The 27,573-nt window shown below is 37.7% G+C and overlaps 1 protein-coding gene across 2 annotated transcripts in view; it reads right to left on the bottom strand.

The window, feature by feature from the left end:
- Positions 1-27,573, bottom strand: part of LOC129720863 (protein encore) — a 111,097-nt gene that overhangs the window by 52,570 nt on the left and 30,954 nt on the right. The window contains exon 1 of one of the 2 annotated variants that reach the window (XM_055672712.1): positions 11,175-13,022. The exons of the other annotated variant lie outside the window; for it this stretch is intronic. The gene's annotated coding sequence lies outside the window, so the exon portion shown is untranslated. Of the gene's footprint in view, positions 1-11,174; positions 13,023-27,573 lie in introns of those variants that run through there. 2 annotated transcript variants of the gene reach the window in all.

Here is a 27,573-nt window from a genome sequence, read left to right on the forward strand (position 1 = left end):
CTGAACCACATGATCAATCTCCATAAAATTCAAAAGTTAAGGGTTTTTAAGGTAGCCCGTTCATTTGAAACCAATTTTGTTCAAATCAGTTGTGTAGTTTTTGAGATATTGATGTTTCGTGATTTTTACATTTTGATACATATCCTCTAAACTAGAAATCAGATTAAAAAAAAATTCAATAGGGTCTTATAGGGCAACTAGACCTTTCATTTGCAATTAATTTCATTGAAATTGGTTCGGTCAGACCATCTCTAAGAAAAGTGAGTGCGAAAAAAAGGTGCACATACACACGTATACACCCACACACAAACATATACACCTATACATGCTTATATGCAGAAAATGCTCGATTCGTCGAACTTAGTCGAGTAGTATATGACATTCGGCCATTTGGATCACTTTTCTACCTTTTAATTAGCCAGTGATCGTTAGGAGAAAGTCAATATGTTTACTCTCATTATGTGATTTCACATTTTTATGAACAACGGACAAAGTTACAATCCGATTGCAATGAAATTCAATAGCAACCTATGGGGCAACTAGACCTTTCATTTGACACTAATTTTGTGAAAATCGGTTCAGCCATCTCTGACAAAAATGAGTGAGTTTAAAAAACCTCAGGATAACTTTTCTTTACATAACTTTTGAACCATATGTTCAATCATAACGAAATTCAAAAGTTAAGTGTTCTGGAGACAGCCCGATCATTTAAAACTAGTTTTATTGAAATCGGTTGAGTGGTTTATGAGATATTGATGTTTCGTAATTTTTACATTTTGATACATAACCTCTAAACTAAAAATCCGATTACAATGAAATTCAATAGCAACCTATGGCGCAACTAGACCTTTCATTTGCAATTAATTTTATGAAAATCGGTCTAGCCATCTCTGAGAAAAGTGAGTGAGAAAAAAAAGTTGCACATACACACACACACATACATACATACATACAGAAAATGCTCAGTTCGTCGAAAGGGGTCGTGTGGTATATGACATTCGGCCATTGGGACCACTTTTATACCTTTGGTTTTTCCAGTGATTGCTATACCTTTCTAGGAGAAAGGCAAAAACAAAAAATAAATCACTAATCATCATTTGAGTGCAGAAGAAATACTATTAGAACAAATATTCAAACTGACTGAAACAGAAAACCGCGCAAACTTTTAGCATTGGAATTCAGAAACATGAAATCGAAAATTTATATATCCTTGTTTCAGAAAGACTTTCCTTTATTGTTCAACTAAAAATAAAATCTATACTCTCGCGCTGCTGCTGTGCCGACGAAACTCTGTTATTTCTCTGCGAGTGATGCAATGGGTCGGATGACACACCATTAAACTAACATAGAAAATGAGATTCAAGCGGACAGCAGCCGGAAACAAATTGAATGTTTTCTCGGTAAAAGGGCGGCTTTAAACAGCATCAGCATTCTCATTAAACCAGAAAAGCCACTGCGCAATTTCGCTCATGTACACTTACGAATTAACGAGTGCAATTAAGGAGGGATTATGATTAATACCGCGCCCGGTTATTTATACTCGGGCAAAGAGGCACTTGAAAATGACATTGAATGATATTCGCAGTATAGTTTTCGTTGCCTAATTGCTAACCTTATAAAACAGCAAAAGAGGAAACAACACCATCTATAGAATTAAATCCATCCATGAAAACCATCATTCTAACGAACAAAGAGATATTTGGATGAACATATTATAGGTAGTTTAAATGGTTGGTGGAAACAATACTCTGCCCCTTTTGTCCTATGTTTATGTTCTCAAACGATCCACCCTGCTGTGGCGACGATTCGCTACACCATTCGGGGAAATTCAATTTGTCCGCATGGACTTTCATCTGCGGGATTTTCCCAACCTGCAAGTGCTAACAATACACGCACCATATATGTATGTACATATACACGTACTAGCAACCTCAGCATTAAACAGTGCACGATTATCGCTCGGCGCGCGTTAGGTGAATTGTGCTAAGCGCGGCACAGCCCACGGCTACCACCACCCACTTTACTTTGGTAGCGACTCGTTCCGTTCCGCTCTGCTTCGCTCACTTCCTTCCGCACGTTCAGGAATAAGGCTACGTCTCGAACGGTGAAGGACATACTCAGACAGGCAGTACAGCATGGCATATAGGCACAAGTTGCACTTGCACATCTGTGACCTAGTTTCCAACAAATTCGACGACGGTTCCAGAATCTAAAGAAGGGCACAGGGAGCGAGCATTTTCTGCAACTGCTGGTGATGTAGTGTGAGTGCAGTCGCTCGCATTCGATTCACTCCGTTGCAGGTTGTGTTGGTGTAGTTGCAATGGTAACTGTGCAGCCTCCTTCATTCGGTTGTTGGTGAAAATCCTTTTTTTTTCTTGATTCTGGATAATGTTGGTGTTGAACTGTAGCTCAACGAGTGCAGGCTGTGTGCTTTCCGAAGTTTGTAATGCAATTATCCAATAGGAGTGTCCATTTATCTCGAGAGGTACGGAAGTTGCTTGCAGCGAGTCAGTCAAGTGGTGTTCCGGAAATTCTCGAAAGCTTTCCGAAATCATGCTTCATGGAAACTTGCTACAGAAATGAACAGCAGCACGTGCAGAACTGCATGTTGACAAAAGTATGGGCATTCGGGAAATCGATTTTTCGCAATGTATTTACTTGATGTGACACAAACTATAGAGGTCGAGAAAATATTATTTTTTTGCGATGTAAATTGGACTTGCTATTGAACAAACCTATGATACGGGAGTATAAACGCAAAAATCTTGTGTTGTGATTTTTTCCACAGGTCATAATTTCATTTTGATACCAGAAAAATTCAAAAGATTATATGTCAGATAAGAAAGTATCAAATAAAGAAGAAATCCGGAGGATATCTACCAATTGAGCAAAGCCTTGGTGCTACTTTCTGATTCGCAACTCGATCTTCTGGTTATATACACAGACTTCGCAGCCAACTATTTAAGTGTACAGGACAATTGCGGGGCTAGCGCTACGATTCTACTTACACTAACAGTCTCTCCCGAGTCGAGACTCGAATCTACGACGACTGGCTTGTTAAGGAAGGGTCTGCTAATTGTTCGATACTAAATCAGAGCTTCAATTTTATGATCAATTTGAAAAACAAGGCATGTACTTGGAACAAGAAAACGACATCAGAAGAATTAGAAGTAGCAGCTTGTTAAGTCCGGTGTCACAAACAAACATTACACTTTTTCCGCTTTTTTAACCACTTAAAAGCAAATAACAATTATACCTACGTGCCCGTTTAAGAATTCTGTAGTTTTAAATACAGTTAAGAATAAAAAAAGTGTGGCTTTCGATTTACATCCCAATATGCTTAAAGTCACTTCTTAAACGTGTTCAGTCTTATTGAAATCAAGAGATATTGTCACAAAAATTCGAAAAATGTGACGGATGTCATCTTTTCCGAGAGCACATATAGTACTCATTACCGGGGACAGTTTTAAACAACACTTAAGACCAAGCTTCTGAAAAAGACTGCATATCCATGACAGCAAGTTTTCAACTAATTCGGCTGTCATTGCATTGCACAGCTCTCCCTGCTCCCCGTACGTTCGGTACATAACCCGGCAGTAACTGATGACAGCACACACATGCAGTGCCAAACGGGCTGTTATTTTTCATCTCCTTATGTCTGTTGGTTCTCCCAAGCCACCGCTAATGACAGCCTATAATCTTCGACATCCTTCGGCACAAATCCGAGCGGGATGTCAGGTGATTATGATAGGCCAGTAGGTGACAGTAAGGCCGATGCTAAAAGAAAAGTGAGATGGTGCGAAGCACGTTTTTTCTTAAGTGGGGAATAATTTTTTTTTTTGCTTCATAAATACATGGGGAATAATATAATGGAAACACATATGAAACGGTTTGCTTTGTATTCAATATGCCACCGGCCCAAGGAAAAGGAGAAACGAAAAAGTGCGAGTCGATGACAGCCGCAGCCGATTAGCAGGCTGTCAACAGCGCAGGCCAAGCCAACAGGACATCCTCAAAATGAAATGAAACTAGGCTATCATGTCCGAACGAACAAAATACATGGGCATAAAATGAGCTGTCGTGTGCAACGCAAGACAGTTTCGTTACCTTGTGTAAGCTGTAGCTGTATGTAAGCTTTCATGTATAACTTATTCATAAGGCTGTTAGAGTTAAAAAACAGAAAAGTCGTCAGTATAGTGTCGCTCTACAGTCTTTTTTCTAAGCCTGCTTAAGACACATTACTTCAGCAGCTCACCCATTTCCTCATCCATCAGTGCTGCCTCTTCCTGGGTGTCCGCTTTTTTGCCTTCTATCGCTTCAAAGGCACGGGCCGTGGCATTCTTCTTCCAGGTTTCTTCATCTTTATCTGACTGATCCTTCTTCTTTACCTTCAACGATTCAACATATCGACTATGTGAAATGCGAGCGTAAGGGATCAACGACTTGGTGATCTCCACCACTGGCATCCTGTGCACCAAGCGCTGCGCTACAAGTCTTTCCTCGTTTAGATTCATGACTACGCCCTCCTAGTTCACGAAGAAACCTCGCTTACTCCAACGTGGCATTACCATACGATAGAATCAAAATCTTCTTAATACACACGGTAAGGTTAGGGAGGTTTTTGCTTGATCCAGCTTCAGATCTCTACAAAAAGTATCAAGGCGCTTCTTGCTACGGCGGTAGGAAGACAGCGATGTCTCCGTTGAATGCATACTCAATAGTTGTGAGTATTCTTGGCGACATCTATCAGCTACAGTTCCCGCGAGATTATCTTCATGAAATATTTACTCTAGGCAAAATTAGGGCCAGGTGGCTATTGGTGATTAGTGTACCATTTTTTATGCACAACTATTCAGTAGCTTCTGGTTTTAGCAGAGATCGATGAGGGCGCCAGCCTTGGGGTCATTCAGGAAAGAAAGTGCTACAATTATTGTTATCAGAAACCGAGTTTACTTTTACTCTCAACTCTACTACTCTCCTTTACCGAGCCTTGTACTGACTCCTGCCAAATATGCCAAATATCAAAAATTATTGTTTAATGATTGTTTAGTCTTCGGTACAGGGCCGGATTGGGCAAACTTCATCCATTCTCTTGATTTTTGCTCACATTTCCTACTCTACCTGTCAAACACCTGTGTGAGAGAAAACCTATTTCTATCGATTTTCTCTCACATAGAGTGAGTAATTAACCACATTTAGTCGCAGAGCATTTCAGATTATTTTCACTCACAAGCATCGCTTGCAGGGGTAAGCAATTGTTTTCCCTCTCAGTTCAACAATTGCGTACCTGACCCCTGCAGAGCCGAAAAAATGAAAATTCTTTAATCTGCCGTTCAGTAAGATCTAAACTGAATTTGATCCAACCTTCTCTGAAAGATCACAATATTTATCGTAGTTTTACATACAGTACGGGACATCTCAAAATTTCCCGTTCTTCCGGATTCATTGAGGAGAACCTTGGGGTAAGTACCCTTCAAAACGGTAGCGAAACCTTGCTTGCGACATATCAAACTTCGGTACTTGGCCACTTGGACGTTCCGGAAATCTGTTCCGGAAATGGTCCAAAACCTAGCTTGCGGCATATCATAGAACTCGGCCAGGAACGGCTATTATTCGTCCAAGTGGCCAAATACACTGGGGTCGCTTTTTACGCGGTTGGTTATACCGCATTTAAAAGATTAGATTAGATATATTCATACTAAACTTATTTGATACCGCGTACAAACCATCTTCCGAATCGAGTAAAAATAATCCGCGTTATTGTATAAATATCCCGTTCAAAAAAACGCATAAAAACCACCCGCGTAAAAAGCGACCCCAGTGTACCGATCTCCAACAGTGTTGTTCTGCAAAAACTTAATGTTTGATATGTCGCAAGCGAGGTTTCGCTACCGTTTTCGATCGTACCTGTGTCCCTGGGAGGGTACTTACCCCACGGTTCCCCTCGACAAATCCGGAACAACGGAAAATTTTGCTCCAAAAACTACGTTAAATTTGTGATCTTTTCAAAAAGGTTGGATCAAATTCGGTTTAGAACTTGCGGAATGGTAGGTAAAAGAATTTTAGTTTTTTCGGCTCTGGAGGGATCAGGGACGCAAGTGTTAAGAGCTGTTTCCGTTAGCTTCTCAATTACTAAGTGAGCAGTTGGCCAAAGAACAAAACATGGAAGTTCACATTGAAGCCACATCCCAATAGATTTTGACTTCAATATTATAGGAAGATTCAGAACTCTCCATGGGTGCGTATTCTGCAGAACATTCGATGTTTTTGTCGTGCCTTAGGGCGATGTAAATATAAACGAAATTCTCAGATGTTCACTGAGCAATTCATTTCACTTATCCTGCGTGTGTGGATAACACAGTGCAACAAAAATTGGCTTTATTTTCTGCCTTGGCTTCTATATATGATTTTTTTGTGTATTTTGTGTAATTAAATTTCCCCGAATTTGAACATATTTCAACTTAAGGGGCAAAAATAGCGCAATTTTGAATTTTTGAGAAATTGGAAATTTTTGAGGTTTTTTCGACGCCATTTTGTTTTAAAAACCAAATATCAAAATTCTAAGAGTTTGTCCACATATTAGCATCTTTTCACTCATCTTTTGAAAAAAAAAAAAAACAGATCTTAAATCGGACAAAAATTGAGCTCAAAACGGTGATTCTACGAAACCACAATCACATTCACAAAGCGAAATAATATCGAGTATGTCTAAGCATTAAGGCTGATACAAATTTCGAATTCTTTTTATATCCAAGGTTATCAAAGTTAGCAGAGGGGGTGGCAAAAAATAAATAACACCGAGACGAAACAAAAAAAAAATATCTTTGATCAAAGTTTGTGTGCAAGTTATGACGTTTGTACCTTGCACTCAAATAAATGTTGAAAAATAACACTTTATTATTATTATTATTTATTTCGCTTGCCTTTCGACGACACTCTCGCTGTCACCTGACTTGTTTGTTGCTAAATTAAGCATTTATGCTGTCAGAAAACCAACGAAATGAGCAAAACGGTTTGAGCTTGTTTTTCTTCCCCTTCCAATATTCAAAATTTTTGAAGGGGGGGGGGGGGGTGACATAAAATGAAAATAAAATTTGTAACGGTCTTATAGTAGTGCGCTAATATCTAAAAGTGGTAATCAAATTATGTCTTATATTGAGTAAGAAAGTCTCAGGAATCGATGGTAGGTGTCTGATCTACGTAAAATGTCAGCAACCTATCAATTTTGCCCCAATCCCCCTACAACACTAAAATAGGTTTATCTCGCCGTCGGATTAACTTATTTGAAATCTGTTTAATGTAATATTAAGAGTGTAAGCGATACTGAAAGATACAATAACAATTTGTCTTTTAATGATGCTCCCTCTTTTGCTGGGAGGGAATTGCATTTTTGGCCAGGATCGGTCAAAACATAAAAATCTCGCTTCAGCTATGAGACAAAAACATCGCGTCTTCGATAAAGTTAAATGGGACCCTCTCCCCACAAAAAGAAGAGGATCATGTGAAGACAAATTGTTATTGTATCTTTGAGTATCGCTTACACTCTTGATATTACCTTGAACAGATTTCAAATAAGTTAATTCAGCGCCAAGATAAACCTATTTTGTATTGTAGAGGAAATTGGGCAAAATCGACATTTTGCTGGCATTTTACGTAGATCAGACACCTACCATTCGATGCCTGAGACTTTGTTACTCAATATAAAATATACTTGATATTATTTTGCTTTGTGAAATACACTAAGGTCGCTTTTTACGCGGTTTTTTTACGCGGATTCCGGAATTTACGCGGTATTTTTTTGCGCGGATTTCGGTTTCCCTTCACTCGAACGCGGTTTTTATCACGCGGCACGTATCCCCCGCGTAAAAAGCGACTTTAGTGTACACTAAAACTATGCCAAAACCGGTTTCGTAGAATCACCGTTTTGAGCTCAGTTTTTGTCCGATTTAAGATCTGTTTTTTTAAAGATGGCTAAAAATATGTGGACAAACTCTTAGAATTTTGATATTTGGTCTTAAAACAAAAGGGCGTCGAAAAAACATCACTAATTTCCGGTTTCTCAGAAATTCAAAAAGGCGCCATTGTTGCCCCTAAGTTGAAATATGTTCAAACTCCGATAAATTTATTTTCGCATCAAACTTCATCAAAAAATTATACATAGAAGCCAAGGCAAAAAAAATGTTGTACTGTGGAATTATTAACAAGAGTTTCACTAGGGTTTTACTCAGTCAAATTAGGATATTCGCAGAGAAATTATTACTCTTCACTCTCTTATCAGCAGATGGTATGATGCACATTGACGAGCGAAAAACAGGTCTTCAGTTTGCTATTATGCTTACGAGTGGTGGTTGCAAGTCGGGCCTGGAACTAAGGTTAGGGAGCCCGGGGCATTTACCCCCGTTGCTCCGCCTTAAATCCGAGCCTGCTTCAGTATAATACAGGACAGATAAATATACTCTGCTTTTAATTAAATTTTGGCTTTCCTAAATCTAGTATTACTTATTAATGTAACCTAATTTGCATATCATAATTACCATAAGAGGTGTATTCATTCAACTGTGTGATTATCTTTTGAAATTTTCACGTAAGGATAGGGTTGTATAATACAGGACAGATAAATATACTCTGCTTTCAATTAAATTTTGGTTTTCCTTAATCTAGTATTACTTATTAATGTTACCTAATTTGCTTATCATAATTACCATAAGAGGTGTATTCATTCAACTGTGTGATTATCTTTTGAAATTTTCACGTAAGGATAGGGTCAAGTGGGAGGATGGCAATTCTCTAGCAAACACTAGACGACAGATTGAAAAAGAAATAGACAAGATGTTCGTAACTATCGTGGTATAACGTCACTAAGCGCCTGCTCGGAATTATTTGAAATGTTTTTTTTTTGTTTTTAAAGTTTGTTTTACCTAAACTTCGGCATTCGCTTCGGTTTTGAAATGATTCTCAATGATCAACTGCTGTTTCACATAAAAAGCATTATCTCAATTGATCAACCCATGTTTTATCCTGGGTTTTCTGTGACAACTAACTTGCTTTGCAGGTGGAAGCTGTTTAGGCAGCCTTGAAGGCAGCATTTGATAACATTGACCATCGAATATTACTCCACAAACTCAGTATAATGTGTGTCTCCGAAGAACTGGTTAAATGGTTGTAATGGTACCTAAGTGATAGAAGCCTAAGTGTCAAACTTGGACACTACACATCCCGACGATTTATGAACACTTCCGGCGTTCCTCAAGGAAGTAATCCTAGACCTCTTCTTTTCCTTTTTTTTATGAATGATGTCGCAGCCCGTCTTAGAAGGGGATGTAAGCGGTTTTATGCTGACTTATTATTATAGATTATAGATATTCCAGGTCATTGATAAATTTTCCAACCACCAAAAGCTGCAAGAACTGTTGAATATTTTTGAAAATTGGTGTCAAAAAAACCTAATGACTATCAGTGTCCAGAAATGTGCCATAATTACATTTCATCGAAGAAGTAATCTCATAAAAGCTACTTATAAAATCAGTGATGGCATGAACTCGTGCAAAGTTGAACTGAGTAACACTTTTCCAGATTTGAATCCAACTTGAATCTGCTTCCTCTCGATAGTTTGAGTTTTTTTGCACCGCACACTCTGATCGATTAAGTTTAAATGCGTGCAATGCATGCAGTGCACGATGCAGGCGATGATGTGACGCGATGAGTTTTGTTTTTAGATCGATTTTATGCTTTCAAAGGACAATGCAACAAACTGTTGCAGCAGACGCGGTGCGAATTTCATCGCAATTCGATTTTTATGCAATTGTTGTTATGCAGGATCCAAACTCAAATCTAACTCAAGTGTAATGCACTGTCAGTAGGGTTTACGTGCAAACCGAAAATAAATGTGCAAGCAAGTTTTAAAACTCACTTGGATACGAGTGCAAAGTCACACTGCCTACTCTGTATACAATTGAACGTACACTTCTAGCTCGTGTTAATGAAATGAATGACCTTGGGGTACTACGCGATGATAAACTGACTTTTCAGCCTCATTGAGCCAATGTTATTAACCGTGCAAGTCGTCAGCTAGGATTTTTTATGAAGGTGTCTAAAGATTTCACTAATGTTTATTGCAAAAAAGTGTTTATAATAATAAATAATTTGGAAACTGAGCATGAATCTGTGCATAAGAGTCTCTCTGACACCGAACGGTCTGATTCTACTAAGATTCGAGCTCATGACAATTCAAATCGAACTCTGTAACCTTAAGGAAACGAGCTCCCTTCAATTAAAATGGTTCAGAATGAAGCAACAAAAGTTTTCGTCAAATCGTTCATCGATACTGATATAGAGGATATTGCAGTAGTCAGATGATGTCGGCAAGTAAAAATCAGAAAGTGCTACCTCGAGGCACGTTTTTTGGAACATTTTTTTCTTAGTATTTTTCTTACACTGCTCATCCGTAAATGGGGTAGCAGGTTTAAGAGCTCTTTTATCCTGTTGTTTATGTTTGTCTCAAAATTTTCTTTTTTTTTCGCGGAAAACACTAGATTTCAGGTTTACAACTTAGGCTAGATTATCGAGAATACACTAGTGAAGTCGTCTGACATTTGCTGAGCATGTACAGAAAAGTTAACAAGATATCGTAGTAGTAAAGTGAAAATCTTAATACAAAAGTAGGTATTGTTGAAATCAGTGAGAGGTATTTGAAGTAGCATTGAACTGTAGACTTTTGTCAGTACAACTCTATTTCGTGGAGACGTCAACATTATTTTTTTAAATAATAAATTGCACCAGAAAGAATCTAGACATTCACCCGCACCGAGTTAAAAGCTGAACACTGTGACAGCATCGGTGATTGAAATCATATCCTGCAGAAAAAAAATATATAACGTAAAAGCTTTTAGTCAGCTGCGGCAGAGCAACGTTTGTTATCACAACATGATGGGATATTTCTAGAACGCTGCCGAGAGATGATTTCCTCTATCCGCTCAGCTATTGTTCAGGGGGCATATTTACAGGTAAATGTACTACGCATTATGCTCTCCTATATCGGACTCTGTCTGGTGGAAACCCAGTGCTCACTAAAAAGAAACACACATCGTCATAGATCTAAACTGTACCCACAATCCCAAGCCAAAAACCAAACGCGAAAATTTACAACAGTGTTTTGACGTAAAAATCTATCCTACCTCCAAAGTAATCAGCTAGAGCAGCCAGCTTGCACGGATGATTTTGTTTGCACGAACACGAAGCACCATACACACTGATTGCTACATAAAATAACTGCGGGAGCCTTAGGGAATGCTTTAAAAAGCAGATTGACGAACGAAAACAATTCAATATTCACTATTCGCACACACAAAGCCACATACACAGAAACACGCGCCCGTCAGGTTGGCTTCCTTTCGCCGTACGTTGGAAAAATGTTTCTTGTCCCCTCTTACTTCTTCTGCTATCTAGATAATGTGGGACAAGAGAGGTGGCGAAACGGCACAGGCACACGATGACGGTGATCGAAGAAAATTGGGATTTTTGGTTGATTCCCTGTTGTGCCAGTTCACGTATGAATTTAGCTTATCTAAGCGGCAGGCAGCATCATTGGATAGAACCAGCCAATCCGGATGACTGCACTCTCTGCTGTACCCATACGCGTATTACGTAACGGTGAACGGTGAGAATGCTTTTCGCGTTGAAACTTCAAGCAAAAAGAAAATCTACACTCGTAGTCTCTCGCCCAAAACAGATAATCACACTATTTGTCACTACTGAACGGTCGCAAAATCGACTGGTTTGGCAAATCGTTGTCGTTGGATTGAATTCAGTGACGCTGCTGTTTTAATCACGCGTGATTGTTGTCACTTTTATTATTTGTTTTCTGGCGATCTTCCTTCGCGCGAGATCTATAAGATTTTCCACTCGCACTGGTCGTCTTTTCCGCACAGTACGAAGCGTGCTGCAGGCGAATTTCGAGCGCAGATAGATACGCCTTTGGCAGCCTGCTTTTTCTTGGCTTCACAAAGACTATTTTTAAATCTCTATGCTGACCATCTCGCCGCACGTTCGCTGATGAATATTCGCAACTAGATTATAAATAAAACACGACACTGCGAAGCTCGAGCTTCCTTATTATCCGAGCTGCTACGTTGTTGTTCGGTTTGTTGTTTTTCTTTTTTTGCTGTAAAACAACGTGTACACAAAGCGCACAAAGAGCGAAACTGTTTTTCGTCGCTAGAAAAATGCAATTATGAAATATGTCATGCCTGCTAATCACTGTAGCCGTGACATTTCTTCGCCTGGGATGAAGTTCACGAAGCAGCACACTAAGCACACTGCCAGGCTGCTACGATTTTTCGAACTCTGTTTGTCCAAATGATACTGCTGAGAAAAGACACCCCATCTAGTTACCAGTGGGTGAGTGTGCATTATCATGCAATTTTCATCAGTAACTCTCTGCTTCTCCCATCGATAATTTGTTAAATGAGAAAAATCAAAGTACCACCCTCTGCAGAATACCGTGTGTTTTTAGAGGGAACATAACCCATTTCCACTTACTACTTTTGTGTCATTTCATTAAACTTTCAATTAAAAAAACGCAGCTGTACAGATTGAACTAGCAGACCTTGGTGTGTTTTCTCTTCTTTGGTTCTGCTGATACGCTATTATTCAATCCGATCAAAATACCACTAAGGTTTAATCCATTCCTCTGTTCATTTTCCTAAATCTGCTTCCGCACTTTTTCTTCTGCCCAACACAGAAAACAAAACCTTAGGCCATGGGATATCTCCTGTTCACTTCGGAACGGTTCTGCACCTCCCGTAGATGCTAATTATCCCGGTGTACCTTCACCAAGGTACGACGGACAATTTTCCATGTTCTTCAGACTTCTGCTTCATACGCTCAAAAACCAAGGAAGAGAAAACCGATATTGTACAAGCACCAGTGCACACACGCACATCCGAATGCTGAAGGACACGGTGATGCGACGACGAAGACGACGACGTGTGAACACAGCGAAGGCAAAACCCGAACTGTGAAGCTCCACTAGCTGGGTCTGCTGTCCGTGGTTTAGCTGGTGGCACATTCCGGGACGACGTCCGTCAACATATACATACTAACCTAAGCTGCTGTTCACCCTTCTTTCTCTCTCTAGCTTTCTCTCTGGTTCTCCCGCTGTTCGGAGCCCCCATCATCAAAGCAGAGCGGGAAAGTTCGGAAAATTTCGGTCGTCCGCCGGACTAAGCCGGAAGGCACCCGGCAACGACAGACAATAATGGCAACCGTGCGCATTTGTATGCGGGAACCGTTGCGAAGCAAATGCGGCGCATCTGTCAGTTTGTGTGGATCAACAAAGAACAGCATCGCAAAGGGGGAGAAGACTAGGATTTGGAAATAAAATTTTATCGTGCTTCTCTTTTTGTTTGCTTGTTTGGAGTGAATCCGCAGGTTGTGGAATCAGTTGAATCGTCACTGCGTAAGGTGGTTCTGGTTAAAGCATGGACATGTGCCATTGCATTTCCAAAATTTTCGACATATTGAGCATTTTGGATTTTGGCGGTTTTAAAATGTACAGTCATTTGTCATATTTCATTGCTCGTTTAGCCGTCTTAAATTTTAACACACGCTTTTACTGTTGAAAATACCACAGAAAAAACTGTCAGAGATAACCCAAGTGTACTCCCGGGAAATAACACTAAGCTGTTTACTCATTTGAATTTTTTTTTGTTACTAGGCAAAGGCACATACATATATAATTGATTTCTTCCCTTTATTTTAGATGAATTAGATTAAACATGACATTCGAACGGGTACCTGACTGTATCATCTTTATCAACGTCTTTGGTTTTGAGATACAGAATGAACACTATGTTCTGCTATATTTCCATGGCTGATACAAAACGGCACTGACCTTGTTACAAATACCCACAAGCAACCACTAGTTTCCTACAAACAAAAACGATGCAATAAAAAAATACAACATAGGAATCACAGATAATTCTTCTCACCGTTCCACTGACAGACTGGCGCCACGTAAACCGTAGCAAGAAAATGTTACATCTCGATTTGTGAGCGAAACTAAAAAAACACATCTCGCGAAGATTACCATCCGCCCGCATTACATTGCATTTAGTGGGAACGCATGGTAATCGAAATGAGAAGTCGCGTGATGAAACGAATAACTAACTTTTCCTGGAACTAAATTAAACAATACAGCATTTTGTTATTTAAATGACCTTCCCTAACAACGGTCCAGCTGTGGACACTGACCACTCTATATCTGCACCGTTAGGAAATTCTAGACGGAACCAACAAAGTTGAGGTATACTTTTCCGAACAGTGCGAAACTCGCTAACGTACTACCAAAAGCATCTAGACTGTGTGTAAGTGCTCTCTGCATCAAGCGAAACAACATAATGAACATTCGAGAGACTTTCTCCCGAAACAAAAACTATCTTCACGAAAAGTCCAAACACAAAGAAGACCCTGTGCTCTACTCAAAGTCAAAAATCAAATGAAATCTGGATGGAGAGTATGAAAATGTAAATGCCAACATGTGGCCACACACTGATTGGCCGGTTCGGTTCGTTTGCATTCGTGCCCTGCCAGGCTGGAGTCGCCTGGTGGTTTTTAATTTTTCGTCTGTCGGTTTATTTCGTCTGTGTGTATTTTACTGCCCGTTTGATGCTGCTCGCTGCGAACGCCTGCATGTGGGATGCTGCTGATCCATGCTGGGAGCACGAGATAAAGAGAGTGAGGAGTAAACTGTTTCAGTACTTTATTGAATAACGCTGACCCAGATTTCCTCCGATTTTCGTTCGCGTTGTTGGTTGGTTTGGTCGGCATCGATCATGCAAGAACCAGAATTGTTTGTTTGGCTTATGTTGGTTGTGGGACACGAGCACCGGCAGAGGAAGCGTGCAGGAATAGTGTGAGGCAATGGATTAAGAGGATGAGACGTTTTATTGAGAATAATCATTGCAGTTTATCTTCCAATGTGTTAGATTTTCTTTTTTTTGTGGAAGGGTTATACGGAATGGAACACTACATTTTCATTGCCGAGTGCCAAGCAAATCGTTGAGGGATTGCTCTCAAGATTAATGATTTACGTAATGTGTTAACTGCACATAGAACATAAACCAGGTGATCCTAATCCTGGCCAAATACTTTTGTACTCATTTTTGAAAAAAAAAACAACGCTGATCATTGAAATGAAATTTAATTTATAACATTTTGGAACTCCAAATTGCATTTTATAGAAAATTAACCGAAGAGTGTCTTTCCAGTGAAGCTATCGTGATTGTGATTAATTATGGTAATGGATCTGGAATAAAAATTTTCGCATAACAGCAGAAATTATATAGATTATTTTTTTATAAGAGCGTTTCATTTAAAATATTTTTAAAAGTCACTTTTCTGAAAAGATGCAGAAAAAAGTCTAAGCGGATTGTACTTGCTTATCAAGCGAGAACTAACAAAAAAGAACTGGAACTCGCTTGAATCATGAAATCCGTAGTTGAAAGTTTATGTTTGACGACATAAACATAAAACCATACTCAGAAACAGAATATTTTATATTTAAATTTTCTTATTCTTGAGCATGCTGTGAAGACATGTTGAGAATTTCCAGCTGAAGGAACGGAACAAAAATCTCTCGTTTGTTTTCCATATTTGAATCGAATTTTAAATTTTTAAATGTCTAATTTTTCAGTAACCGTTTTATTTTCAGGAATAAATTTACAAAAACTTGTGCATAAAACAATTAACGTACGAAGACGAAAATAATTTTTTCCTGAAAAAAACAAATTGTAAATGACTGACAAATATCACTGCTCGTAGAATTATTTAATTTCCTCAGGAAAAAAGAAGAAGATACAAGCTATGCTGATTTCCTGTGTGAATATTAGCAATAGTTGCAATTGGAATTAAAAAGATTACTTTTTCTTTCCGTGTTCACACAACCTGTCGTCCAATATCGAACATTTTTTATTTAAATTAAACATTGCACACGTATTTGGCTTAGCAAATTGAATATTTTCTGCGATTGGAAGAGTTTTTCAGACACAAGAGTAATTTTCTAAAAGGGCGTATGCATTTTGGGTTGGGTTTTATTTAATGTAGCGTAGCTCAGATACCATTTGGTTTGCAGAAAAACTGTTTGAGAAAGAATTATAGGGAACTAATTATATCTTGTAGAAAAAATATACAACGCACAAATAATTTTTATTTTTGGATTACGATAAACTTCTAATAAACACTAGCTTTTATTTTACAAACAAAATGGTTGAGTTGAATTCCTTCTTAATTTTTTCCTAAAGAAACTTGAAACTATAACAAAACTTTTGCTAAAAAAGAAATGAAAGGCAAATATTTTATTGAAGGATAAGTTGTTAAAAACATTCAATTACAACATTTTTCAAAATATTTGTATTTCAATGAGTTTAACCGTCTAGTGCCCAGTGCCGCCTCTAGACGGTCTTCAGTTAAACCTCCAAAAAGCTTCAAAAAGAACTTGAAAAATGTTTTTAAAGCTTTATAGTGATTTTTTCGAAGTCCGTCTAAAAATTAATTTGAGCACTAGAGGGTTAAACAAGTCCAGGCTTCAGAAAAGTACTGCGTTGCGACACTAAACTGACGACTGGGCTTTCTTTTTACTATAACAGCCTCATGAAAAAACTTTATTGACATTTTCACTCTCTCTGTTGAAAATTGAATATGCGTAACTCATCGGCGAATATAAAGTAGGTAAATCCAGATTTAGAGAATCGGGACTGGGATATTGAGCAGAGACAGATTTCGCTGTTGCGCCTGATGCAGTCCACGCTACTTCCAAAATTAATGTTGATCTACCGGTCTTTTTCCGGATTTTTTGAAAAAATAAATCAAACTTTGTTTTTCGAATTTGTTTTACAATGTTTGTTTGTTTTTTTAAGGATAAAATTATTATCTAAACTTTTCCGTTTATACACTAGAAATTATTATTTTTAATCATTATGAGCCAATCTCGAGAAAATCGAAAATCATTTTATATTTTTTTTACATCAAACAATCATATTTATTTGAAAATACCTGTCAATTTACTAGATCAAAGAACAACCCAGGAAATGGTTTTTGGGATTTTTCTGGTTAATCAAAAAATATCTTTGCTGAGAAAATCATAAGCTGGTTGAAATTGGTCCACTTGGGCTTGTTGTAATTTTAAAAATCTCATCGCCATACACAAAAAAAAATCAAAAATTGATATATAATATTAAATAATGATGATACTCAAATTCATGAAACGTGAAAAACGTTATTCAGGTTCGTTTCATTTAATCACGAGGAAATCTGCTGTTATCTGAAACAATTGACATTTTTTATTGTAGAAAATCTAGACATATTTCGTGACCACCCAGTTCGCCTTGATGTATGATTTTGTCCCATCAGACAAGCTGCTGTATAAGAAATTGCTGACCTCATTTTTATTTTTTTTCGATTCGACATAATTATTTATCATATTGTTTTTTGCTACTTTGCGGTTTGTATGTTTAAGGATATGACTTACGAATCAATATGAAAAGACGCAGTCCTACGTCAAAAATTACTGAACTGTCGCCATAAGCAGTTCAATGGCAAAGTAATGCGTGTTTTTTTGTTTCTTTTGTGAAACTTTATCGATGAATAAGCAGCATATCTTATGATAAATTAAGCGTGAAAGTAAGCCTGACAAGCCACCATGCGCGTCCATCATCAGCGAAACCAGTGGAATCACCCGGTTATCAATCTATTCCAACTGGTGGTGGATTGAAAAGTCGCTTATCGCATCCCACACACATCATCAGTAACGGGTTAACCGATGAGAACCGAAATCACGAGTAATGTGACAAACCTGACAAACAACACACAACAACTCTCTTCGCTTTACCTCATCGTAGCTCTCTCGCAGACCCGTGTAAAATCGATTTTCCAACACCAACACAACCAACCAGCCGAATCGGTCGGTCGGTGGGCCTGTGGTGGTATCGACGGATTGTTCAAAAGAAATAGCTTATCACTCCTCGTCGCAGGTATTGTATCAATATGCTGCCGAAAACATTGGCTAGAGCGCGCGCGATTATTCTATGCGTGGTCAACAACGTTTTTCTTGAACTAGCAGCTAGTGAACCAACACTGGCAGGTTAGAGCGTGAATAAGACACACAAAAAAGACTGTCACACACATTTCCCCAGCGAACCAAAAGTTGCTGACGCTTTTGCAATGATGTGCGATATTGGGGTACAGGAGACATTCTTCAGACAGCAAGGAGTCTCTTTGCCTATTAATTCTGTTTTGATTAGCAATCATATGTTTGATTAATTGAAAAGTTCTGTATATTTTTCACACAGAATAGACTTGAAAAACTTTTAGTGTATTATTTTTTTTATTTTGGTTGGTCCCTCGTCCCCATGCCGTGGAAGTGTTTGTTGTTGGCCGTATGAACTTTCTCACTACTGTGAGTTTCCCACATTCATTTAATCGAAAACAGTGATGGGACATGGACATTCGCTGTACGTCCGATGTTGCTTTTTTTAATTTTGGGAAGGACACCCGATAATTACTGTTTGGCTGGTTTAGAAAAATAAATCGTGCGATATTGCAAGACTTTGCTGACGATGGTATAAAAATAGCAGCCCAAATTCAATAGGCGAAACGCAAGCGAAAATACTAGCCCCAGAAATTCCAGCTGTTTTACGTACGTAAGTGCATGGCATGACAGGAAAATAATTTAAGCGCTAAGTAGCTTTGCTGTATCTGTTCGCGTTGATTGGCCGAGCAGCATGGCAGGCGAGCAAGGTTCTAGTTTATTTTTACCATAAAAGTATCGCACAGAGTTTATGCCGAGATTGACGTTAGTAATGGTTACAAGTATATGCAATTCAAATAATTGACATTTGCTTTTTTAGGAGCTTAAAACTCATTTGCTTTGCAAACTAGCCAGCACAGGGTATGGCTGTTGACCGAGAATACACCAGAGGAAACAGTTGAGAGTACCGTTGCTTAAAATGAGAAAAAAATGCTGATTTTGATACTTTAGTATGCTCGTGAATAATTACAATTAATATAATTTTAGAAACATTACATTACATTTAAAACGATTGTCGTTTTGGTACATCCAAAAAAACAGCTCGACATTTTTTATATCCTTAATCGAAAACAAGAACAGGTATTCGTCCCAATAAGGTATTATTAAACGAATAAAGTAACTACCTTAGGCGTCGTACACAAATTACGTAACGCTAAAAATCTAGATTTCAGACCCCTTTCCCCCTAGGTAACGATAAGTAACGCTCGATATGACTCCCCCCCCCCCTAAAATAACACTGAACAACCTGACCCCCTCAAAATTTTCAATTTCGAGCCAACATCGTAGTTACGACGTGTGTACGACGCCTTATTGGGAGAAGTCATACAAATATCTAATGGTTGTATTAAGTATTTATCAAACAATTGATTCCTTTTTTAGAAGAGTACTTCACAGTCACATAGTAAATGTTTCTCTATCTAGGTTACAGAAGCGATAGGCATTATCTTTCAATTTACCTATCTGTTTAAAATAATCTTCACTTGGGCCTGTTATAAGGCCACTGAAGGTACATAAGTATTTTTTAGGGTGCTAAATCTCTTCAGTTGTCGAGCTGATTCATTGTTTTTCCAAATGTTGTCTATCATTGATTTTTCCCACTTCTTAAGTTCCATTTTAAGGGCACATTCTGAGAAACCACAAAACGGCTCTGGCCCTATGAATAACTGCATTAATCTATTTCTCACCTACAGATTAGTTTTTTATTCCCTTCAATGCAAGTACCCAGAACAAGTTCACTTCACTATTTCCACCTGCTATCACAATCGAATGCAACACAAAACTAATTATGAAGAACAGAAAATGGATTTCAGTTCTTTTAGTGCAGCTCGATTATTCAAAAAAATGTATGTATTTGCATGTCTATAGGTGCGTCGTAAACAAATTGTAGCGCACTCAATTATTGCCTGTTTCTTTGCCTGAAATATCGTTGGTCACTCATCCCATCGGTATTGATAAATAGACTCCAGGGCCTGTCACCCAAGCTCCAACCCTATTGTTTAATCTGGAGCCATCCGTGTAGAAAACTATTGACCTTTGTTGAATGCTAGGCCCTACCAATTCAGTGCGACTTGGCTCAGTCATTTGAAATTGTCGTTCAAAGTTGTACTGCCTTATCCATCCAGTCTACCTGAGATAACAACGCATTGATTTTGAAGTTGTTAAGTATACTTAATGTCCCCCAAGGTCTCCTTCAAGAAACATCTTTGTTCTTTGTTGCCTCAGTGCGTTTTTTTTTTCCGCTTCCAATTGTACAAATAAATGCAATGGAAGTAAGCTTAACATAGCATAGCATCTAGTGCCTTTGTAGGGGTACTTTGAATTGCTCCGGTGATGGAACTTGTGGCGAGTCTTTGCAACTTTTGCAACTTCTTCTGAGCATATCTGACATTTGTTTTTGACCACCATACTAAGGACGCATATGTTATTCTGGGTCTAACGATAACCGCATAGATCCAATAGATCATTGTTGACTTCAATCCTCATTTGTTACCAACGGTTTTTTTACTGATCCATAAGGCTGTAGCCTTACTTATTACTTTTTCCATATGTAAGTTCCAATTCAATTTGCTGTCTTAAGTTGCTCCTAAATAGTTAATTTCTAAAAAAAGTTTTAATTGCGTTCCATTGAGCCATACGTCAGGAATTTCGCTTTTTAATAACGTTTGTTTTGATGGGATTTATCGAGAGTTCCTCCTTTTTACACCACATTGTAGCTAAGTTTAGAACATGTTGGAGTCTATCTCTGATTACGTACTCATATTTTCCACGAGCTATAGCCCTGCGATCCTAGTTGTGTCAGCAGTTCATCAACCACTAATGACCACAGCATGAGTGAGAGAACCCCTCCCTGTAGGCATCCTTTTGCAGTCTTTACTGAGCTTCCATGATTGCAAGGTTTTTGTCTTTTTTGTAACATTTCAAACATCCAATCAACGATAGTTATGTTGAAGTTACATTTTATCATAACACCTCCCATTGAATTATAGGATGCATTATCGAAAGCGCCTTCGATGTCTAGAAAGGCTGATATCATAATTTATTTGACTTCGAATAATCTCTTCAATTTTTTTGCTAGTGCATGGAGTGCTGTTACTGTTAATTTGTTATGCTGAATAAGCAACTTGATAATTATCTAAAGGGTTTGGTTTCAGATGTTTTGACTTTATACTGTCATCGATGAGTTTTTCCATCAGTTTCAACATGCATTAAACATCTCACTGAAGCATGAAGTTAGACTTCCTTTATTCTCTTGAATCATGACAGGACGGATTTTGTCAGAACCTGGTGATTTATATAGTTCGAACAAATTTATTGCCCATTCAACTTACGCGTGGGTATAAATGCGACTTGCTCGATCTTGCGAATGCTCTTTGGTCATATTTTTACATTTTCATTGGGTTAAAAGTAAAGCAAAACAAAGCCTTGGTGCTACATTCCGATCCGGAGCTCGACCTTCTGTTTATTATACACAGACTTCGCAGCCTACTGTTAAGTGTACAGGACAATTGCGGGGCTAGCGCTACGATCCTACTGACACTAACAGTCTAGACTCGAACCTACGACGACTGGCTTGTTAGACCAGCATCGTACCTCGAGACCAACTGGGAGGTTATTGGAATTAATTTTGTTGGTCATTGGGTTATTGGAAATAATTATTTGGTCGTTTCTAATCCAGTGTCACAGATTTTCCTGTAAAATCACAGATATTTTCGCAAGTGTGCCTCCAGTGTTTTGCGTTTCGATTCTCTTAATTTCTTATTGTATGTAGTAAGAGCTTTCTTATATTCGTCCATCAGTGTGGTGCGCTTTACTCGATTGAAGTCTTTTCGCGCTGGTTTCCTTAGATGATCTAGTCTGGTCATGGTTCCACCATGAAACATTTCTTTTCATTGATCGAATCCTGATCGGACAACTGTTGTTATGTTATACGCATGGATGATTCTTTTTGTTACTTGGACAGAGACATTCTGAAGTTCTCTGTTTGTGGTTATAATATCATCCGTATGTTACCTTCCGCATATAGATTGGAATAGTATAGCCCACAGCTCGTTTTTCTGGGGTCTCTAAAGGTTTCTTTGATCATGTCTTTAATTTTGTATTCGAATAAAATATGTCTGTGATCGGATAACGATACTCCATTGGAGACATGCCAATTATGTATGGGTCATTCCATACGAAGTATACATCCCTAGTAACAATATAGGTTTAACCAAAGTTTTTAACGCTTAATACAGCCAAAACAGGGCTATAAAACTTTTATAAAACCAGTTTTGTGGGATGCCACTTGGACACGACCATCACAGATTTGGCTGTCTATAAATTTCATGAAATAGAAAACAGTGGTTTTGTCAAAAAACTGCGTTATCTTGCAATAAAGAGGGGGATCCTACAGAGCGGTACTCCAATTGACATCAAAATTTCGATATTTCCAAAGTGACACTAGAGGAATAATTCCCCAACTTTGAGTAAAATCTGTGATGGTCGTGTCCAAGTTTGTGCTTTGTCGTGGTAACTTCGTATGGAATGACCTGTATTCTTTTCGAAAGGGTGTTACTGCAGAGTGTTAAATCTAAGACTCCATGTATTCTTCCAGTATTCTGGACATCGATCCGCCCTTAGTGTTGTATCCACCCACTATATCGTCTCCAGTTTCATCACGAGCCCTGATACTTTTTTTTGTTCACATAACATCCATTTGACACGGAGCCCTGATACTGTTGGCCTCATTATAATTGCGTAGAGTCCTTACCGCATTGTGGACTCCATTTGTTCCACGGACATCATCGTAAGTAGAGATTTTTGCCACTTTTCCGTCTTCTGATACTCGGATTCGTGAAATGATACGGGCAGCCTCCGAGCTTTGGTAAACGTCTATTTTTTCCTTCTGGTACTTTTTGAGGATTTTGGGAGCTGTATTCCAAATTTCTAGTCAAGGACAAATTCGCATTCGATAAGAGCTCCCAACGTTGTTTCTTCTACGTTGAAGGTAAATTCTACATGTCACGTGTTTATTACCTTCCTCACAAAAAGCTTACAGCTGTCGACTACTAGTCCCTCATTTTGAGCTTTTAGAGGAGCAAGAATTTCTTCATTACTGTCATGAGCGCTCATGGGAAAGAAGTTACTGGTTTCGAGAATCTGTTTTGACCCAAGGAACTAGTTTTAATCCAGTCGGATGTTTCTCGATTTTTGTAGATAAGAATGAGGTAGCCGGGTCTGAACAAGCAGTTGTTGAATTTCGGTTTAACCTTTTTCCCGTTGCTGTACCACTTAAGTCAGAACAGCTTTTTGCATTGCGATTATCTGCTGCAATGATAATTCTGCGTCCGGTTAGTTCTTTGGAATTATTCCTTCCTTCACACATTTACCATATCTCTATATGACGTTTTAATCGTACCAGTTCTTTTTTTTTATTGTCCCGACGACCCCCTCTGGTCGATGTTGCTTTCAAAGACAGTCTCGGCCCTGTGGACCACTCTGCTTCTTTGGACGCGGATTTCACCACTGCTGTTCGACTCATTATTTCGGAAGCGTTTATCTTGATTGTGGAGTGACGGCTCGAAATCGGTCATTTGTTGCTTCAGCACCGCTTCACCTCAAATCAAATTTATGATATGAATCTAAGTCTGAAAATAATTTCGAAGCCGTTATATAGGCTTACTAAAAGGGAAACATTAGGAAAATGAAATAAAAATAACTTATAACTTATAATCGTTGCAAAAATGTTCAATTCTTGTTGAGTATATTGTTGCAACTATATTCATAAGACTAACTGCTAATCACCATCAGCAGCAGCATTGCAGTTTTTCCTTAATTGCACACGAATAGAAATCGTGTACCACTGCAATGATAGACCGGCGGTGCTTTGCTCCACCTGTACTGTACGGTACTTTTGCCTTTACCAGCATGTTTTCTATCAAGACATCAGTTTGTATTAGGTTCTAGCAGCAGGTTAACAAATTGTTTAAGAAAGAGAGAGCAAGATCGCGCGAAATGACCTATGGTCGAATATCGACCATTTTTGATTTGAATGAAACTTTGCACACGTATATGGCTTAGCAAACTGAGCATTTTTCACAGATGGAGAGATTTTTTACACCCATGAGTTACATTCTAAAAGGGCGTATGCCTTTTGGCATAGGTTTTATTCGAAGCATTGTAGCCCAGAAACCGTTGGTTGTATAGAAAAACTGTCTGAGAATGAATTGTAGGGAATTAAAAATGCACCATAAAAGATATACTGTACAAAAAAATTTTTTTCTGACCAAAAAAATTAAAAATAAACATTAAATTTCAATTTAATAAAAAAGAGTTGATTTTTTTTATTTTTTTAAAGAAACTTGACGTTAACACTCAACTTTTGAAAAAAAAAATCCAGGATGGAGAAATGAAAAATATTTTTTTATGGTAGATTAATTTTTTTATAAAAATTCTAATTTAAACACTTTTCAAAATATTTGTATTCTGATGATGCAGAGAGTCATTTTTATAAACTCTTGGTAATAAACATTCTAAAGGCATCGGTTTTCGAGTTATTTTAAATTTAAGTTCGGAAAATTATTAATATTTCGGAAAATACACGTTTTTCTTAATTTGTCCATGGTTCTCCAGCAAAAACTCTACGTTCATTGGAATGCTTGATCAAAAATATACAATTCATTCTTTCACAACAAAACGATTGGATAAATAACTCAAGCGCTAAACCTCAGCCTACCTACACGCTCCCCCTTGCCGAATGTTTTAAAAAAAAATATGTTTGTCCTGCAACACTACCTACTTGTTTACTAATAATAACTGTAAAGTACGCAACCAAAAACTACTGGGTTACCTATAATATCTGTTTTCGTATATAAATACGATTGCACTACTCCAGATGTGTTAGTGACAGTTTGCATGTTGTGAAGATGAATAAAGTGAAAATGGAATACACCAAGCCCAAATGCTGTAAACCCTTTTCTGATCATCGGTGCTCATCAAGCTTACGCAAATTAAACGAAAACGTTTTTGGAAAATTAAGAATATTGAGCAGTCAAGCTCATCTTAATACGTCTTTATCAATTTGTGATTCGTGTAGTTATTGGAATAATAGTCAAGCCACCATTCATCTCTTCGTTGTTTACTATTCAGAATCTGGAACACTTAAGAATATCAGCTTCATCATTATATCGGAAGTACTCCATCATGATACTGTTGCGGTTCAGGTGTTCATGCCAAATTAATGAGTTTTTTGAAAACAACAATAGAGTTGAAAAAAGCGATATTAATGTCTGATGGAATTGCCTCACAATATAAAAATAGAAAAAACTTTGCAAGTCTTTGCAAGTTCAAAACAAAATATAACGTCGATGCAGAGTGGCATTTTTTTGCGACTTCTCATGGTAAAGGCCCATGCGATGCAATTGGTGGCATATTAAAACGAATGGCAGGAAATGCAAGTTTAGCTAAAGAACATGAACATCCCATTACAAGTGCAAAAGAAGTGTATAGACCAATCATAGACCATCATACAATCAGAAAAGTAATAAAAATTCATCAAAAATGTCATTTAGTGCGGTATCATATGAAGAATATGAACAAGGAGTAACAGAATGGAACAATATTTTCAAAAAATCTATAATAATAGCTGCCACACAAAAGTATTACTCTTTTGTTCCGATTTCAGAAAATAAGATACAAACGAAGCTGTTTTCGAAAGATGACGAATCATTTACTTATGATGTATATAAAATATAAGGTGAAACTAGTTCTGTAAAGTATCTATGTCATAAAAAAATATGTTCCTAAGATAATAAAACTCGAAAATAAATAAATGATTCTTATATATATTTATATCACTTAGAATATTTAACTCTTTTCTTGAGAACCGTTCGCCCAATCGTTTTGTTGTCAAAGAATGAATTGTATATTTTTGATCAAGCATTCCAATGAACGTATGGTTTTTGCTGGAGAACCATGGACAAATTAAGAAAAACGTGTATTTTCCTAAATAATTATAATTTTTCGAGCTTAAATTAAAAATAACTCGAAAACCAATGCCTTTAGAATGTTTACTACTAAGAGCTTTCTGATTCAAAATGACTCTCTGCATCTTTTAAATCATCAGAATACAAATATTTTGAAAAATGTTTGAATTAGAATTTTCATAAAAAAATTAATCAACCATAAAAAAAATATTTTTCATTTATCCTTCATGGACTTGTTTTTAAAAGTTGCGTGTTAACGTCAAGTTTCTTTAAAAAAAAAAAAAAAATTCAACTCTTTTTTTTAAATTGAAATTAATGTTTATTTTTAATTTTCTTTGGTCAAAAAAAATTTTTTTGTACAGAGTATATTTTTTTATGGTGCATTTTCAATTCCCTACAACTCATTCTCAGACAGTTTTTCTATACAACCAACGGTTTCTGGGCTACAATGCTTCGAATAAAACCTATGCCAAAAGGCATACGCTCTATTAGAATGTAACTCATGGGTGTAAAAAATCTCTCCATCTGTGGAAAATGCTCAGTTTGCTAAGCCAAATACGTGTGCAAAGTTTCATTCAAATCAAAAATGGTCGATTAAATTTTCGCGTATTTCCTGGCGATTTGAAATGATTCTGCTCAGAGAGCGGTTTCAAACTTTTCGAAAAACTTTACCTTCGAGACATCAAATTAATCCAAGTTCCCTGAAGCAAGCATTAACTGACCTGTTGGAACGGGGAGACTCTGTCATTTTTTTATACTGAAATACAGAATGTCACAGTAAATGATTGGTGTCTATTCAAGTCGGCTGTGCTAGGCATGCTCGCATGTAATTGGTTCAACGTTCGCGTAAATTTTTCCTTGAAACTTTTTATCAACTTTTACCGCTGAGTGATGAAATAATAATAATTATAACAAATAATAATTAACGTTTTACAAAATCGTCCAATATTTTGAATATCCATCATGGGGTTATACAGTTTTTATCGTTTGAAATCTGATGGATTTGCCAGTTTTTTTTGTCAATTTTCCACGTCAAAATGAGATATCTTTCTATTCTCACACACAGAGACATCAGCATGATAAATTTTGTATGACATAATATGGCTATCTTTCACCTATACGGTTTGTCTACAAAAAAAATTAGACATTTGCAAAACATAGGGGTTTATTCTGCACTATCTATGACTGAAAACGATACCAAAAATTGTCTTTTCCAAGCGACGAAATGCGGCCAATAAAAAGTGTGAAACACTCATCTACATTTCACTCGTGTCAACAGGGTTCAACAAGCGTGATTCGTCCTATTGAACCAATTCGAGCGGACGTTTCTTTAAACTAAGAAAGCGTACATGCAACATTCAGTTTATACATTTTCATTTTCGACATAAGTGCACTGCAATCGAAAACAGTGTCTAAGGAATAATTAATTCCTGCCACGAGCACATAAACATAAGCAACACTGCCACCTCAAAATTCGAACGTTCACGCGGTACAGTACGGCTGCCTGGTGCACGGTGGAGCGGTTGA

Source organism: Wyeomyia smithii, chromosome 2 (assembly GCF_029784165.1).
Source record: "Wyeomyia smithii strain HCP4-BCI-WySm-NY-G18 chromosome 2, ASM2978416v1, whole genome shotgun sequence".
NCBI classification, from domain to species: Eukaryota; Metazoa; Arthropoda; class Insecta; order Diptera; family Culicidae; genus Wyeomyia; species Wyeomyia smithii.